Here is a 16,975-nt window from a genome sequence, read left to right as displayed (position 1 = left end):
GTCTATTATTTATTTTCAAATAATCTGCAATGATGACTGATGAAAAGGAAATATTAGCATTCTCTGGGAAAACCTGAAAGTGGTGTCAATTTCTAAGCTGAGTCTTGCAGAGCTAAGGCTTCTAACCAAGGCTCTTTTCCCAGCTGCAAGGATTAGGTCACAGAGCATGATGGATTTCAGGATTTCCGAAGGCATGACTTATCTTAATGTTACTAACGTACTTTAGTGAGCTCTAAGCATTAAGTTACCAGATAAAAATTTGGAAAAACAACCTATAACTCTGATTATAAAATGTCATCTGGTACTTAGACTTGTAGCTATAATCTGCATTACTGTTGTGCTATCAGCACCAACAAGAAACATGGCCACAGTTTTGAAGGTTTCTTAAATTTTCTATACAAAATACAAAAAGCCTTTAGGGACCCTTTCAATGTACGCCAAATATTAAGGAAAGTCAAATGTTATTAGCAGAACCACATGCGATGATAACAGTGTAATAATTATGGCTATAGAACTGCTGATATTGTAAGAATGCAAGCATGAAAGAAATTCAATAACCTCAAAGTTTCTGAGTGCTTCCCTATTTTCTTCTGAGTTCATAAAACTCCCGAATTATCTGTATTAGATCCCGGCTCAAGTTCAACTGTGCAAAGCCAAGTGTAGTTTTAAGAAGAGGGAAACAGGAAATGTTGGCTCCTCCTTGATTGACACAGACTTTCTAAAAAATGAAGTTCTTTTAAGTAAACCACAGGAAGTGGAAAAGGGGGAAAGGAAACAAAGCAACTCGAGAGAAAGGGGTGAAGAGGAAGGAGTGAAAGTTGGGAAGGGACAAGATAATGGCAGCTACCCTTGACCAGGCTCTTCAGATAATTTTGTTAAACTCTCAGAATGTCCAACAATTAATCTTTCCACCACAGTTTTACTAAAAACATAACAAGCTGTTAGTTAACAGGAAACAAGTTACTCTGAAACAATATAAGTGAAAAGGTCGTTACAAATGTTTTGGAGGGTGCTCCACCAACCACCCCCCATTACACACCCAATGACCTTTGTCTTTTTACTCTAGTTTTCCTTTCCAAGTGAACTGCACTGACTACAACAGACTCAATACTTGCCTTCATCACTCTTCCTCAAGCACTTCCAGGGTGTACAGGAATCCTGTCAGGAAAAGCTGAAAAACAAGCATTAAGAATTATATTTTTTTCCGTATTTTTTATTGAGGCATTATAGTTGTACATATTGGGATTGGGATTTGTTTTTACATATTCATACATGCACACAGTAAAGCAGGAAGAATTACAAAGTGAGAAACTCAGAGGAGGAAACTTACCTATTACAGAAAAAAAATTAAAGAATATACAACAAAAATGTTAATGGTCCTTATCTTGTACTAGTAAAAAGAAGTAGGGTAATTTTTTGCTAGCGCTTCTCAGTATTTTCTAATTTTTCAAAAATATAATCAAGAAAAAAAGATTTTTCAGGGGGCACAGTAGTTCATGCCTATACATCTCAGTGACCCAGGAGGCTAAGACAGGAGGCTCATAAATTTGAGGCCAGACTCAGCAACTCAATTTGAGGCCCTTAGCAACTTGGCAAGACTCTGTCTCCAAACAAAAAATAAAAAGGGCTGGGGATGTGGCTCAGTAAGAAAGTGCCACTGGTATCCCCCCATCCCCCCCCCCCAAAAAAAAGATTTTGGAAAAAAGATATTAATCGGTGAGCACTTAAAAAAGAAAAAGTGACCAATATTGTAGTTTGCACTGAATATTTTTACACTATCATAACTGTACAAGAAATGGACATTCTACTAGTTCTAGCCTTAAAGTAACATGCAATACAAAACAAGTATACAAAAACACAACTCAAAGATATTTTTTTCAAGCAGCTTCTAACACTGTATCTGTAATTTTTATTCCAAGGCAATTTTAAAAACCTACATTTAAAAAAAGAATATTAAAAAAAAAAAAAAAAACCTTACATGTTCAAGTAAGAATCAAAGGGCACCAAAATTGGAACTTCTTAGTAAACTAGTTTCTTACAGCACAGTTCGGTGCTGAAGTGTGGGGAGGAGAGCGATTATCATCAGAAGTCGGAAGATCAGTTAGGACTGGATGTGTCGGGGACAGCCTGAATGTGAAACACACAGCATGTCTGGGACCAGTGGAGAAGCCACAGGCCCTACTGGGGGTGCCCAGTTTATAGTAGAGGAAATAAAATTCAATGGGTAAGGCTGAAAAGTTAAAGGAGGGCTTTAAATGTCGGAATAATTATCTGAGAGCCTGCATATGTCAGGCAATAAAATGCACCAACGTGACAAGCGCCTTACCTCCAGCCCTCACACACCCTGCCAGAGGAGTAAGGTCACTACCCCCAATTCACAGCGGAGACTCTTAAGGCCAAAAGAAGTCTAGTGATGAAAAACTTTACTTAATATCATAGACAATCAAGAGCTGCTATAAGATTTTGAGGCTATAAGGGTGTTTTAGGACTAATAATCCGATGGCATGGGAGAGATGCAAGAAGAGGGAAAGATCATAAACAGAGAAATTAGGTAAGGGAATTAATAACAACTTAGAAAAAGGTGATGAGGATGAGCTGAACCCAGAGATATGGCTGGGAGTGGGTGATTAGAAGGCAAATGCAAAGGAGTCAACACACAAAAGGTACAGAGGAGCCAATAGGAGCTCCCGCATCACCCTGATCCAAGTTTTTAAAAGATCAGATAAAACTGATCATGTTATACACAATGATATTCGTACTTATCAGATAGAGATTTACTTAGCAAAGCAACCATCCAGTAGGGACTCCTGCGTCTGACTTCAACAGTAAAAACACCAGGCAGACTTCACTAGCTCAAAACCCCCGCAACTGTTCTCTTTAGCAAACCTTCTGGGCTCCCTGTGCCTGGTGAGGGCTTTTCCCCCCACCCAGTCTTACAGACGGACCGAGTTCCTGAGACTTACAGGAGCTCAACGATCATGCCGGTGTGTTGCTTGTTTTAATATTTCTCCACCATTTCCCCCTCCTGGCCCAAGAGTTCACAACTGTAAAATTTCATTTTTCTGTTCTCTCACCTCTCACAAGCCAGGATGAAATGGAAAATTTTTAATTACCTAAGAAAGCTTATCTATCTTCCCTTAGATTTCTTTGAAATCCCTTTTCCTAAAGTCCTTAGTAAACATCCTCTTATGACCAGTGTTTCTTATTCATGGTGTATTTTCATGCTGTCAAAATTTTTTTCTTTTCAGAGATGATTTATAAATCAATCCAATCCTTTTATACCTTCTTGTAGGTTTTTCTTTTTTTATTTTTAAGTGACAGAGGCTTTTTCCATCTGTCAGCACATAGTTAGTTTACACTAAAAAATTATCCAGCTTAACTTTTCCCAACCCAGAGAGAAAGATACTGCTTCTGACATCAAGAGAGATATATAAAATGAAATTAATATATATTACCATAGTTTTCAAAAGTCAGTACATACTGAATATATGTGCTCTATTTCATCCTGAAGGTGACCGATTATTACTACACTAATAGAAAGGAAAAACAGAATTTAAATACTCAAATTTTTCTCACATCCAAATAAATATTAGGAGAAAAAGCAAGATCATAGAACAAGTAAAATGCATAAAACATAACAATATGTCAGACAAATTCAAATAGACCAATTAAATGCAACTGGTCCAAAAGACAAAAATTATACTAAATGAAAAGAACAAGGATAATGCTTAAAATATAACCAGAGAAAATAGCAAAGAGTAAAAAGTATAGGAAAAAAATCATACAAACTAAAAGAAAGCTGTTCTAGCTATAATACTCAAAGAGCAAGAGAGAGATAATTCAGAGAATTCAAGGTATAATTCATCAGGAAAATATCATTTCAAATTACTTATGTATGTAATAACATCACTCTAATTATACAAAGCAACACTTAGAGATTTACAAAGACAAATTTTAAACTCCACAGTCATGGGAAAGTTTTTAAACAATTCTCAGTAATTAATAGATCATGATCAATAAACTGGACCTAAATAGACATTAACATAAAACACAGCATCCAACAACTGTAGAATAAATGCGCTTTGAAGCACAATGAGATCATTTACAAAAATTGACCATATGCTGAACCCTGGGGCGAGTCTCACAGATGTCTGAGAGGCTGAAAGGATGGCGTGCGCTCTCTGGCCACAAGGTGGATCTCTAAGGCTCAGCCTGGGGCAGGAGGCACATTTTTCTCTCTGTTTTCTTTTTTTCCTATTTTCTTCCGTCTTAGCCTTTTCAGCAGGGAAGGGACAACAGCTGAGGCTGAAAAGACACCTAAGAGCTTCCTCTCTGACTAAAGGAAACAGTCCTAGGAGTATCCAGGCATCCATCCCATTGCAGTTAGGAAGAAGAACCAGAGACCTGGACAAACTGCTGCAGACTAAATGTGGCTGGCATCTGAGTCAGCCCTGGGGCTGCAATGGGGGGGAGGGGCGGGGAGGGCCCATCCTTTGTGGACTTTTCCTCCAGAAACCTGAAAAGGCTCTCTGAGGCAGGGGACAGGAGGGAGAAAGCTTCTCTCCAGCCCTGCGGAGCATGGGGAAGGAAGAGCAGCCAATGTCAAGACCATTCCAGCCGCACTTCCCCATCTCCTCCATCTCCCCGTGGAACAAAACGGTTAATCCGCAGGAAGAGATTAACCAGGGCCAGCACCTGCGCTGGGAGAATTCCACTAGAGCACAAGGAAGGAGAAGGAGGCCCACACCTTATCTTCACCCACGTCCACTCTCTCCCTGAAGGTACACCCACCTCAGTGTGCGAGGAAGGCTGCAGAGACAGGCTGAGGGCACCTAGTGAACTGCCATTAGGGGAAAAGAAAGCAGGTGAGGGGCACGGGGTGTTGTGAAGGCCACACCCCAAGACCCAGTGCTCCCACAAATCTGATGCTTAATAAGAAGTCACAGAGCTCCTGTCACTCTCACTACCAGGAACAATCTTGAACAATGGGAGACAGTGGGAGAGTGCAAGACACCGACCCCCTCTGAGAAACAGCCTACCAGGAAAACTCAGAGACAAGGAACAAGGTATTACTAGGGAAATCTGAAGCCTCTGGTCCCCATGGCAACAACAAATGTCAACTCCAGTAACCATAGTGATAATAAACATCAAACACAGAAGAATCCCTGAATAGATCAACACAAATCCCCACCCTAAAGGACTAGGAGAATCCCCACCCTAAAGGAAACAGGGTCAAATGTATCGATTTTAAATGGCAACCTCAGTTTCTCCTGTTGCATACAAACCATACACCTTTCGACAGAAACATTATGAAGCCTTCTAAAGGCAGTAGTAAAAACACCCTGAAGAGACAAGGTAATCAGCAGAGCCAGAGTCACACATGACAAGTTCTGACGCCATCAGGAATTTAAAGCATGATGGATAATCAAAGACTCTAATGGAAAAGGCAGACAGCACATGAGACCAGACGGGTAATTTCAAACAGAAACAGAAATCATAAGAAAGAGTGGGGTGGACACGGTAGAAATAAGAACACAGTAACAGATCACACATGCCTTCCATAGATAATTATATAGACACGGAAAGAGCAGACTGAAACAACTGGAAAAAAGATCCAGTGAACTTCAAAACAGTCTAGTAAAAATAATCCAAGCTGAGGACTCAAGGGGAAGACAAATTTTCCTACTTGGAGGACATCCAAAAGCTATGGGAAAATAAACACATACTTAGAGGTTCAGGAGAGAACGGAACGAAAGAAATATCCAAATGGCCAAGAGCTTCACAAAATTAGTAAACTCCAAATTTAGAAACTCTGAAAACATTGAACAGGATAAATACCCAAAAAACAAAAGACCAGACATCATGTTCAAGTCATCAAAGGCAAAGAGAAAAATCCTAAAGGCAGCTAGAGAAGGGAAAATGTCTTACATACACAGGAACGGTGACGAAGCCCACAAAGTCCCCTTAGAAACTTCACAAGTGAGCCATGGACTGAGGAATTTCAAGTGCAGAAAGAAAACAACTGCCCACCCCATATTCCACACCCAGTGGAAATACCCCTCAGGAGGAAGCAGAAATACAAACGCTTCCCCAACAAAGGAGAACCAAGAACCTACTGTCAGCAAATCCTCCCCTGCAGGAGGACTAGAGCAAGCTCATCAGGCAGGAGCCGGGAGGCTAGAGCAGGGCTCCACCAAAGAAGAATCAATGGAGGGAAAGCATCATTTGTTATTTTTCAGATTTTGAAGTGCTCTAAATGACAGCTACTGAAAGCAGGAGCAATGTACCGGTGCCTATAAAGCAAGGTAGGGATGTCCAACAACCAGGAGGTGAGGGAAGAGGAAAGAACTGGGAACACTACAGCCACACTCCACATGTGAGAGGGTAAAACACTGCTGGAAGGTAAACTCAAAGTTTGTTTAAGAATATATCCTGTAAACCCTAAGGCAACCAACCGCTAAAACACTTTTTTAAAAAGAATGTCAATAATAAGGGAAGAGAAGATAGAATTTTTTTAAAGTTCAGTTTGCACCAGAAAATGTGAAAGAAAAAAGAAACGAGTGCAACACCAACAACAAGATGAGCAGGAGGTAGGTTTCCATCTACCTATGTTAATAATCACTGTTAAGTGTGAGCAGACTAAACAAACCAGTGAAAAACCAGACTGTCGGGATGGATAGACAAGAAAGGTCAGGTGAAGTACAAGAAGCCCACTAAATGTAAAGATTTAGGTAGAAAAAAAAAAGGAGAAAAATATAGCACACAAACACTGATCAAAAGAAAGCTGGTATAGCCAAATTAATTGCAAAGATTTCAGAAGAAATGCAAAGAGTAAGAGGGGCATAACACCATGATGAAGGAGTCACTTGTCCAAACAGATGGAACAGTCCTGCTCTTGTCTGGATCTTGAGTGTCCCCCAAGGCTTGGTTCTCAGTTTATGATATTGGGGGGTGTGGGGACACGTGTGTGTGGAAACTTTATGAGATGAGGCCTAACGGGAAGTTCCAGGTTCCTAGGGGCATGCCCTCAAAGGGGACCTTTGGACTCCAGTCTCTTCCTCTTTTTCCTTTTCACAGCAGGACCTGAAGCTGAGTACCTGTGCTCTGCCCTGAGGTGGCTGACCATGGTGTGCTATGTTGCTAAAGCTTTAAAGCAACAAGGCCAACTGATCAAGGACTGATTTCCAAAATAAGACTTTTCTCTTTATAAGCTGATTTACCTCAGGTATTTGTTATAGTACTGTGAAGCTGAGTAACCCAAGTTCTAAACAAAAGATTCAAACTTATGAACCTGAAACCAAAGATTCAAACTACGCGAGGCAAAAACTGGAAGGATCTTAGGCTGGAGCTGTGGCTCAGTGGCAGAGCCACTGCATAGCATGTGTGAGGCACTGGGTTCGATTCTCAGTACCTCATAAAAATAAGTAAAATAAAGGTCCACTGACAACTAAAAAATATTAAAAAAAAAAACCACACACACACACACACAAAAAAAACGGAAAGATCTGGTAAGACAAGTCCACAATTCCTGGGGCAGACTTCCAAGGCTTGTCTCTTAGTAACTGATAAAACAAATGGACAGAAAATCAGGAAAGAGCTAGCCCTTGCTAGGCAAACATTCCCCACTAGGCTACATCCCCAACCCTTTATTTCACACCTTGAAATACAGCTTGGACTCAGTGAAGATGGTGTCTTCCTTAAGACAATGAACCTCATAAACTTAGTTTTGCCTGATGAACATTTTTTTTAAATGGGCTTCTAGATGGTAACAGTCAACAAATACAAAGGATTAGTGACAAGAATGGATGAACAATATATTATACATGTAGTGATGGGGACAGACAGACATGAGTGGTGGGAAACTGAGACTGAAAAAAAATCAGAAAGGATACAGGTGGCCTCAACAGTTGAGCACTATCACCCAATTTAACCTAGGTGACGTTTGTAGAGCATACCATGTAACAACAGTTGAATATACATTCTCTTCAAGTACACATGGAATATTCACAAAGACATGCCAGATTTAGATCAATAAAAATGACCCTTAAAATTCAAAAAATAGATGTGATACAGAGTATATTCTTAGACCATAATGGAATTGAACCAAAACCAACAGCAAAAGTTACTGCAGAAGCCCTCCCCGCCAAATATTTGAATATTAAACAATATACTTCTATATAACTCATAGTTACAAGAGGAAATCTAGGGCTGGGGCTGGGGCTCAGTGGTAGAGCGCTCGCCTCACAAATATGAGGCCCTGGGTTCGATCCTCAGTACCACATAAAAATAAATAAAATAAAGGTATCATGTCCATCTACAACTAAAAAAAAAGAGAGAAAGTCTAAAGAAAAGTTTTAAAATAGTTGCAAGAAAATGAAAACAGAACATACCAAATTTATGCAATGCATCCAAAACAAGGATTAAAGGAGAATTTGTAGTTTTAAACATATATATTAGGAAAGGAGATCTGAAATCAATAACCAAAGTTTCTACCTTAGGAAACTGGGGAGAATAAATTAAACCTATATCAAACAGAAGGAAGGAAATAATAAAAATTTAAGCATAATGAATAAAACTGACAACAGAAACAAAATGGAGACAATTTGATGACAGCAAAAGTTAATTTTTGAAAAATAATAAACTTCTAGTCAGGCCAACCAAGAAATAGACAATACATAGATATAGATTATCAGTATCAAGAATCAAAGAGACGGAACAGTAGCAAAGATACAACGAAAATCAAAAAGACAATAAGCCAGGTGCAATGGCACACACCTGTAATACCAGCCACTAAGGAGGCTGAGGCAGGAGGATCATGAATCCAAAGCCAAACTCAGTTATGTAGCGAGGCCCTGTCTCAAAAAATAAAACAGGCTAGAGATGTGGATCGGTGGATGAACACCCCTGGGTTCAGTCTTTGGTATCAAAGACAGACAGACAGACAGACACACACACACACACACACACACATATACCGTAAACACCTCTCTGACCCTAAATAGTGAAATACACTGATTCTTTAAAAGATGACACAAACTACAAACACCATGGGAAAAATACATATCTAAATAAAACAAAGTGAATTTATTGTTCCAAGCCTTCCAAAGAGGAAAACTCCAGACCCCAGGTGCTTTTACTGATTAATTCTATCAATCATTTAAAGAAGAAACAGCAATTCTACACAGTGTCTTTCAGGAAAGAGGTGGGACCATTTCCCAACTCATTTTGTGCAGCCAATATTACTGTAACATCAACACAAGATAAAAAAATTAAGAAAACTACACACTAATAGTTTAATGAACTAATATGCAAAAAACTTAATGAATTATTAGCAAACCAAACACTGCCACTATATTAAAAAATAAGACAGTAAATGAAAGCCAAGCAGGGTTTACCTCAAAGACGTAGGACTTTTTCAACATTCCAAAATCAATCACTGTAACTCACCACATTAACAGGCTAAATAAAAAAATCGAAGGATCACGACAACGCAAAAAAAGCATCAACTAAATCCAACATGAATTTATGATAAAATAACTCCCTCATGATATGATAAATTATTTTATCATAATTTATGATCAAATAACTAAACTCAACATTGAACTATGATAGTCTCAACATATTAAGAACAGACAGGAACTCTCTTAAAAGGTATTTATGAGAAATCTACAAAATCTAGAAAAATAATACTCTAAACGGAAACAACACTGTCATGATTTTAGGAGTAAATGAAGATTCAAGAATAATCATGAAGAATGTGGAGGGGAAACAATTAAAATGTTTGAAGCCTACAAATCCTATGTATATGGAAAAAATTCCAGCAATACACGTTTTTAAAGACTTTTTACTTTTAACCTTCATTTTCAGAAATCTACAAATTAAATCCAGGGTTTGCATTAGAAGGTTTGCCTGGTCCTCCCTGCCCCCTCCCTCCTCTCACCATTTCTGAGGGTTTCCACAACCTCTCAGGTCCCTCTTCCTGGGCCTCAGGCTTCCTGCCCATGCTCCTGTAAGGACCTCCATCTTTTGATCTGTAACCCAAAATTGTCTCTAAGAAGACAGCTGACAGAATTGAATTCTTTATTTGAGCTTTCTGACTTAAGTCCTGAACTAGGGAAAAAGAGAAGCTCTTAACCCTCAAAGTAACTCCTTCTCTGGGACAATCTGTGACATACGTAAGGGGCCAGGAAAAAAAGAGAGGTGTCTTCCAAATATTTGTAAGTACAACCAAAAGGGGGGGGGGGCTGTTTTCGTTTCAAACTAAGAATAAATACCTGCAAGATTTCCCCTGCAGTAGTCCTTACTCCCCCCAAGCAAATGTACAAGAAACTTGATACACACACACACACACATATAGGTCTAAAGCTGCTTTTCATCTTTTATCGTTACACATATCAACCAATGCTTTGAGACAATGTGAGTGTTATCATACTGTTTTACAAGAGCCTTCCAACAAAAGGACTATAAAAATGAAATTCCTGATAACCTTGATTAGCACAGGAATTAAGGAAAAGAATAAATAACTGAGCCAACTAAAGACAATTCCTATTAAAAATCAACGAAAATACAGGAAAGGCCAAAATAGATTCTACATATTTTCCTGTAGAATTTACATTTTAAACCTTGAAGAGTTTGTCTCTTAAAAATCTTAATTTCAGTCAAGTAGTTTGTCTTCCACATAAGAGCCAGGAGACATTAAAAAAATATATAATGCTAACCAACCTGGCATGGTGGTGCATGCCTGTAATCCCAGCTACTCAGGAGGCTGAGGCAGGAGGATCATCAAAAGTTGAAGGCCAGCCTCAGAAACCTAGTGAGACTCCTTTCTCAAAGTAAAAAATAAAAAGGGCTGGGGATGTGGCTCAGCGATTAAAGCATCCCGAGTTCAATCCCTGGTACCAAAAAAATAAAAAAATAAAAATCCTAATTTCAAATTTCTTGTGTCATCAAGCACTCACCATTTGTCATTTGAAACAGGAAAAAGAATACTAGTAATAAATGTTACACTTCAACATACCTTCAGTATGTGAAATTCTGTACAAACAGCCCTAGAGCTGACCTTAAATATGTGTTGAGTAAATGAATAAATGTGAAGTTACAGAATTAAAACAGCCATGTTTTTCAGATTTTGGAAAAGTTTTCAATTTATGTTTTCTCCTTCACTGTATAGGTCATATGAGATGGTTTCAAGGGTAACACATACTTTATGCTTTGCTACACTGAAAATTTATTCAACAATTCTATTCTCGAAGTCATTATTTCTTCTAATGCTTCTGCTTTATAAAGGGCGACATTTCTCCAGCCGCCTAAGGTATTCCTGATTTAGCCACAGCTTTTCCCACCCCAGCCTTTCACTCTCCACTCCTTCTCTTGACCTCTGTTTTACAAAACGCCACTGATGAAGTGCCCAGATAAGAAACCCAAGAACTGAGACAGAAATGAGGAAGATGTAATCGAGCCCAGTAGACATTCACTGCTTTGAAGAATGTTCTCTCTTCAGTCATGAGTATCATTTTATTAAACTTCTTTGTGTTGACTACACTCTCAACGTGACCAGAGAGAGCGTCACAAAAGCTGTGACTACAGAGAGCACACAGGCACAGCGCCTCGGCTCAAAAAGATGCTGAACAAGTGTCTTAGGAATGAACAAAAAAGCAAACACGAGAATTTGGCATTAAAGTGCCAAAGAGGGTCAAGTACACCAGCCAGTATTTGAAAATTCAGAGATTCATTTCATAGGCTGTAATTTATTTAAATCTTCTACTTATTCCTGATTATTATTATTTTTGTTTAAGTCATATGCTCACAATGGACTTAGAAATCTACTGTGTTGTCTAGTTTCTCCTAACCAAGAAAAACACTTCAAAAATGTGTGTGTGTTTCACTGAACAGTGTCCAGCAATTCTCCAATAAGAGGTTAGGGTATTTATGCACCTTTATCTTCTCCAGGACCAATGAACATTTGAGAGAACTTTTTTATTAAGTCCTGGAAATGGCTGATTTATTAACAAACAAAAAACTTAAACAAAGTGGCTAAGAACTTAAGCTTCCAAGTAAGACAATTACTAAAATTGCTTATGAGCTATGTATCTCTGGGCAAGGTCTTAGATGCCAAGCCTCAGTTTCCTCGTTGGTAAAATGGCAACAAGATGCACTTTCTCAAGTTGTGAAAATTAAATCAGAGAACGCACAGAACATATTCCCACGGTTCCTAGAACTAATAGTAGCAATAATAGGAAGGAAAGAAAAAAGGGGAAAAATACGGAAGCACAAAGCTGTCTCTTTTTCTTGTAACAATGACCCTCACCCTCTCCCAGCATCTCTCCCAACCATAGAAAAAAGTGAGTATATTAGAAATACCTAGACAGGGCTGGGGCTGGGGCTCAGTGGTAGAGTGCTTGTCTAGCATGTGCGAGGCCCTGGATTCGATCCTCAGCACCACATAAAAATAAATAAAATAAAGATATTGTGTCCAACTACTTCTAAAAAATAAATATTAAAAAAGAAAAGAAAAAGAAATACCTAGACAGGATGACCAGGAAACTACAAGCCAATAAAGTATTGTAAGTTTCTAACATACAGCATAACCATTCTATTTCCATAATTTTTATGATATTTTAACTTCTAAGACCTTCACCACGATAAATTTAAATTCAGGCAATTAATTCACTTTTTAATTTAACATAATATTTACACGTTCAGTGAACTGTGGAGGTCAGTCCCCAAGAATGTTCAGGCAAACAGGAACAAAGTTGTCATTGGTAAATGTGGTGGGACATCTAAATGTTCAAAACATTATTACTGCAAAACACAACTGTCATTTAAAATATAAAATGTCAGAATTTTAGTTCCAAAACCTTAGTATTTATCCAAACAAGCATTTTTACCCTATTAACTTGGTTTGTAGCAACATTATCCAAAGGCACCAAACTCTATCCAACTTTGCTAGAATTAAAAACATAACATCTGCAAGAAACTAAAACTGTAACAGAAAAAACACTAATAAGTAAGAAATCTGAAGATAAATTTATTACATGATAATAAGCATTATATTTGAAAGCATGATTCTACCACCCTGCTGGTTCTTTTACAGTTTTGTACCTGTTTAACATATGTAATTTGGTGAACTTACATACATGATCATAAAATGAACATTTTCAAGCCTCCCAAAAGTTTCCTCAAGCCCCTCAGGAACCCAGACCAATTCTACCATCATCCCCTGAAATGATTAATCATCTATTTACTAACATTACAGATTAGTTTGCATTTTCTAGACTTTAACTAAGTGACATCATAATGTATACTTTTCTTAAGTCTGGCTTCCTTCTTTAAGCTTAAATGTCAAAATGCAAACATGATACTGAGAGTACTATTCTTTTCTTTTTATAACTAAGTAGTATTTTACTGTATAGATACATCAAAATTTATCCATACACTTATTGATGGACATGTAGGCTATTTGGGGCTATTAACAAAGCTACTATGAACATTTGTGTACAAGTCTTTGGACATATGCTTTGGTTTCTTCTCTTGGATAAATACTTAGACATGGACTGGATGGGTCATATGGCAGGTTTATATTTAAGTTTGGGAGGTGGGAACTGGATTTAACCCAAGGGTAATTTACTACTGAGCTACGTCCCCAGGTCTTTTTATATTTTATTTTGAGACGAGGTCTAAGTTGCTCACTAAATTGCTGAAGCTGCCCTTGAACTTCCAATCCTCGGGCCTCAGCCTGGGATTAGGGACATGCACCACCACACCAGCTACACTGAAATTTTAATGAAACTGCCCAGCTGTCTTCCATTTAACCTTCCCACCAGCTATGTATGAGAATTCCAGAAGATGATCCTCATTCTTGACAAATGTCAACCAATTCTTTTAATTACAGCCATTCCAGAGAGTACATAGAAGTATCTTATTATGATTTAAATTTAATATCCTTAATGACTTATGATGTTGAAGACTTTTCGGGTGCTTATTTGACATCCACTTATATTCTCTGATGAGCTTTCTATTAAAGTTTTTTTGACCTCTTTTTAATGGGGAATCTATCTGTCTTCTTATTCTTGAATTGTACAAGTTATATATTCTGGACACACATCCTCTCCAGGTACATGCACAAGTTGAAGGAGACTTTTCATTTTGTTAATGGTGCCTTTCAAAGACCAGAAGTTTTTAATTTTGACCAAACACAATTCAGTGATACACACACACATTCATATTCATATTTATTCATTCTCTCTCTCTCTCTCTCTCTCTCTCTCTTTCTCTCCATGCATTCTGGGTCTTCAGAATTCTTTGCCTAGTCCAAGGTCATTAAGATTTTCTTCTGTATTTTCTACTACAAGTTTCTGGGGTTAGCTCTAGGTCTACTTCATTCATTTGAGGTTAGTCTCTATGTGCAGTGTTAGGAAAGGGTTGAGGTTTTGTTGTGTACACGAATCTCTATGCACCATTTGTTGAACAGAGTGGCTATTCACAGAAAGACAACTTCATTTCTATTCTATTCAATCCTTTCCTAAAAGAAGTCCCTGCTTAGCATCTATGGCCGGTCATTAAAAACACTGCATTGCATACATGCTCTACTTCTTGGCCTTCTTCCTTCAAATAACTGCAAAACTCTACTCCTACACAATGCCCCTGCCCCTACCCATTTCTCTCTCTCTCTCTCTCCATATATGTTTATATAGATGTATAGATAAATATTATGCATTTTTGTGGACTCCAAGTATATGTGTGTGTGTGCACCTCCATTATAAAGAATTACATTTAAGGCAAGACTGTAAATTCTATTAACATACTTTTATTTACACAACTGCCTTTCTTGAAGATAGTCACAAAATCTTGAACCAAGTCTAAAAAATGTGGACGGATTACTACCTCATGAACTCACGTTCTACATACTCTGCTCAAATATGAAATGCCCTATTCTTTTGTCTATCCTTTCTCCTAATATCCGACTGTTTTAGAGATAACACAGTACACTATTTTAACTAAGTCAACAGAAATTATAAAAGAATGCTACCTTTCCCCGCTAGGCTTTACTGATCCTGGAAAGAGGAGAGTTTCTTCCACATTTAAGGCTGGGGGTGTACCTCAGTGGTAAAGCACATGTTTTAGCAGGTGGGAGACCCTAGCTTTAAAAATAATAGTATGTATTTTGAAGCCCAGACCTAAGACCTAATATTTAATTTCACATTCTGTCTTCCTATCAGAGTCTTTTCTGTGAAATAACTTGTCTCCACAACATTGGCATTTGTTCCAAAGGCTTAATTACTGGACAACATTCACAGAAGATGAAACTAGTGGACTTCAGATCTGTTTGACACTGGTGTTTCTGTTCCCCCCTGAGCAATTGAGACTAGTTTTTCAAACAATACTCATAGTGCATTCACTCCCAGGATCACTACTCAGAAGAATATAAATAAATCAGTGCACACAGAGCAAGAGCCATCCAAATATGTTCTGACAGATCCAGGACAACCAATTGCAAAGCTTCCGAGCACGCACGCCCCACAGGCCTATGTGGCACCAGCCTTTGGCTCCAGCGTATGTTCCCTTCCTTCCTGTAAGCCTGGTTTTAGCTTTTGAGGAAAGAAAAATAAAGCTGTCATTTGAGTGGCCTCAAACTTCCACAAAGTAAAAAGACTTATATAAACCCCATTAAACAACCCTACGCTCAGCAAGCACGCAAGCAACTCAATTATGAGAGACAGAACAACAAAAACTCCATGGATAGCTGGCCCTTCACACCTGCAGGTCCACATCTGCAGACCCAACCAGCCTCAGAGCAAAGCGTCCAAAGGAGAACAGTCCAAAGTTCACAGTCTGCAGGAATCCCTACAGACATTTTTCTTGTCACTATTCCTTTCACAATACAGTACAACTACTATTTACATAATATTTACATTTTATTAGGTATTGTATACAATCCAGAGATGAATTAAATTAATAAAGGTATATGTAAGTTTTAATACTGTGCCATTTTATATAAGGTACTTGAGCATATGCAGATTTTTTAAAATATTTATTTATTTATTTATTAGGGGTAGATGGACACAACATAATGCCTTTATTTTTATGTTGTGCTGAGGATCGAACCCAGGTCCCTCATGTGCTAGGCCAGCGCTCTACCGCTGAGCCACAATCCCAGCCCCCATATGCAGATTTTGACATGGGGGAGGAGCCTGGAATCAAGGCCTCACAGACAGATAGGAACAAGTGTAACCCTTTCTTTTTCTGGTGCGAGGGATCCCCAGCTCATGCTAGGAACACACCCGTCTATCACTAAACTAACCCCCAGCCCTGTATTTTCATTTTTTTAAGAATCAAAAGAATAAGAAAGTATTCACATATGCTTTCATTCAAGTATAAAACAGCTACCATCTTACACAATTACAAATACCATAAAAGACAAATAAATAAACAGAAAATAACTTGTCAAGTATGTGGAGAAATTAGGACCTTTGTAACCTGTTGATCAGAATATAAACTGGTAGAGCCACTGTTAAAAATAGTATGACAGTTTCTCAAGAGATTTAAAATAGAATTAGCATATGATCCAACAATTCTACTTCCAGGAATATACCCCCAAAGAATTGAAAGCAGAGTCTGCATGTCCATACCAAAATTATTCACAATAGATAAAATATTAGCAACTCAAATGTCCATCAATGGATGAAAGGGTGAACAGAATGTGGTATAAACAATGGGATGCAGTCCATTGATAAAGGAAAGAGAATTCTTTTTTTTTTTTAATATTTATTTCTTAGTTGTAGTTGGACACAATACCTTTATTCCGTTCATTTATTTTCTGTGGTGCTGAGGATCAAACCCAGGGCCTTGCGCATGCTAGGCGAATGCTCTACCACTGAGCCACAACCCCAGCCCAAGGAAAGAGAATTCTGCAACACACTTCGTAAACTAAGCCACTCACACAAACATTGTCTAAAACTCCACTAACACGAGATGC

At 38.3% G+C, this 16,975-nt stretch overlaps 1 protein-coding gene across 3 annotated transcripts in view; it reads right to left on the bottom strand.

The window, feature by feature from the left end:
• The window catches only part of Tmcc1 (transmembrane and coiled-coil domain family 1), a 166,375-nt gene that overhangs the window by 123,627 nt on the left and 25,773 nt on the right, over positions 1–16,975 (bottom strand). For all 3 annotated transcript variants that reach the window (XM_077106217.1, XM_077106216.1, XM_077106218.1), the window contains one exon: positions 1,116–1,171. The gene's annotated coding sequence lies outside the window, so the exon portion shown is untranslated. The remainder of the gene's footprint in view (positions 1–1,115; positions 1,172–16,975) is intronic.

The sequence above is a fragment of the Callospermophilus lateralis genome, chromosome 20 (assembly GCF_048772815.1).
Source record: "Callospermophilus lateralis isolate mCalLat2 chromosome 20, mCalLat2.hap1, whole genome shotgun sequence".
Lineage (NCBI taxonomy): Eukaryota > Metazoa > Chordata > Mammalia > Rodentia > Sciuridae > Callospermophilus > Callospermophilus lateralis.
The sequence above is the reverse complement of the archived record's forward strand: the minus strand, read 5'-3'. Positions and strand labels throughout refer to the sequence as shown.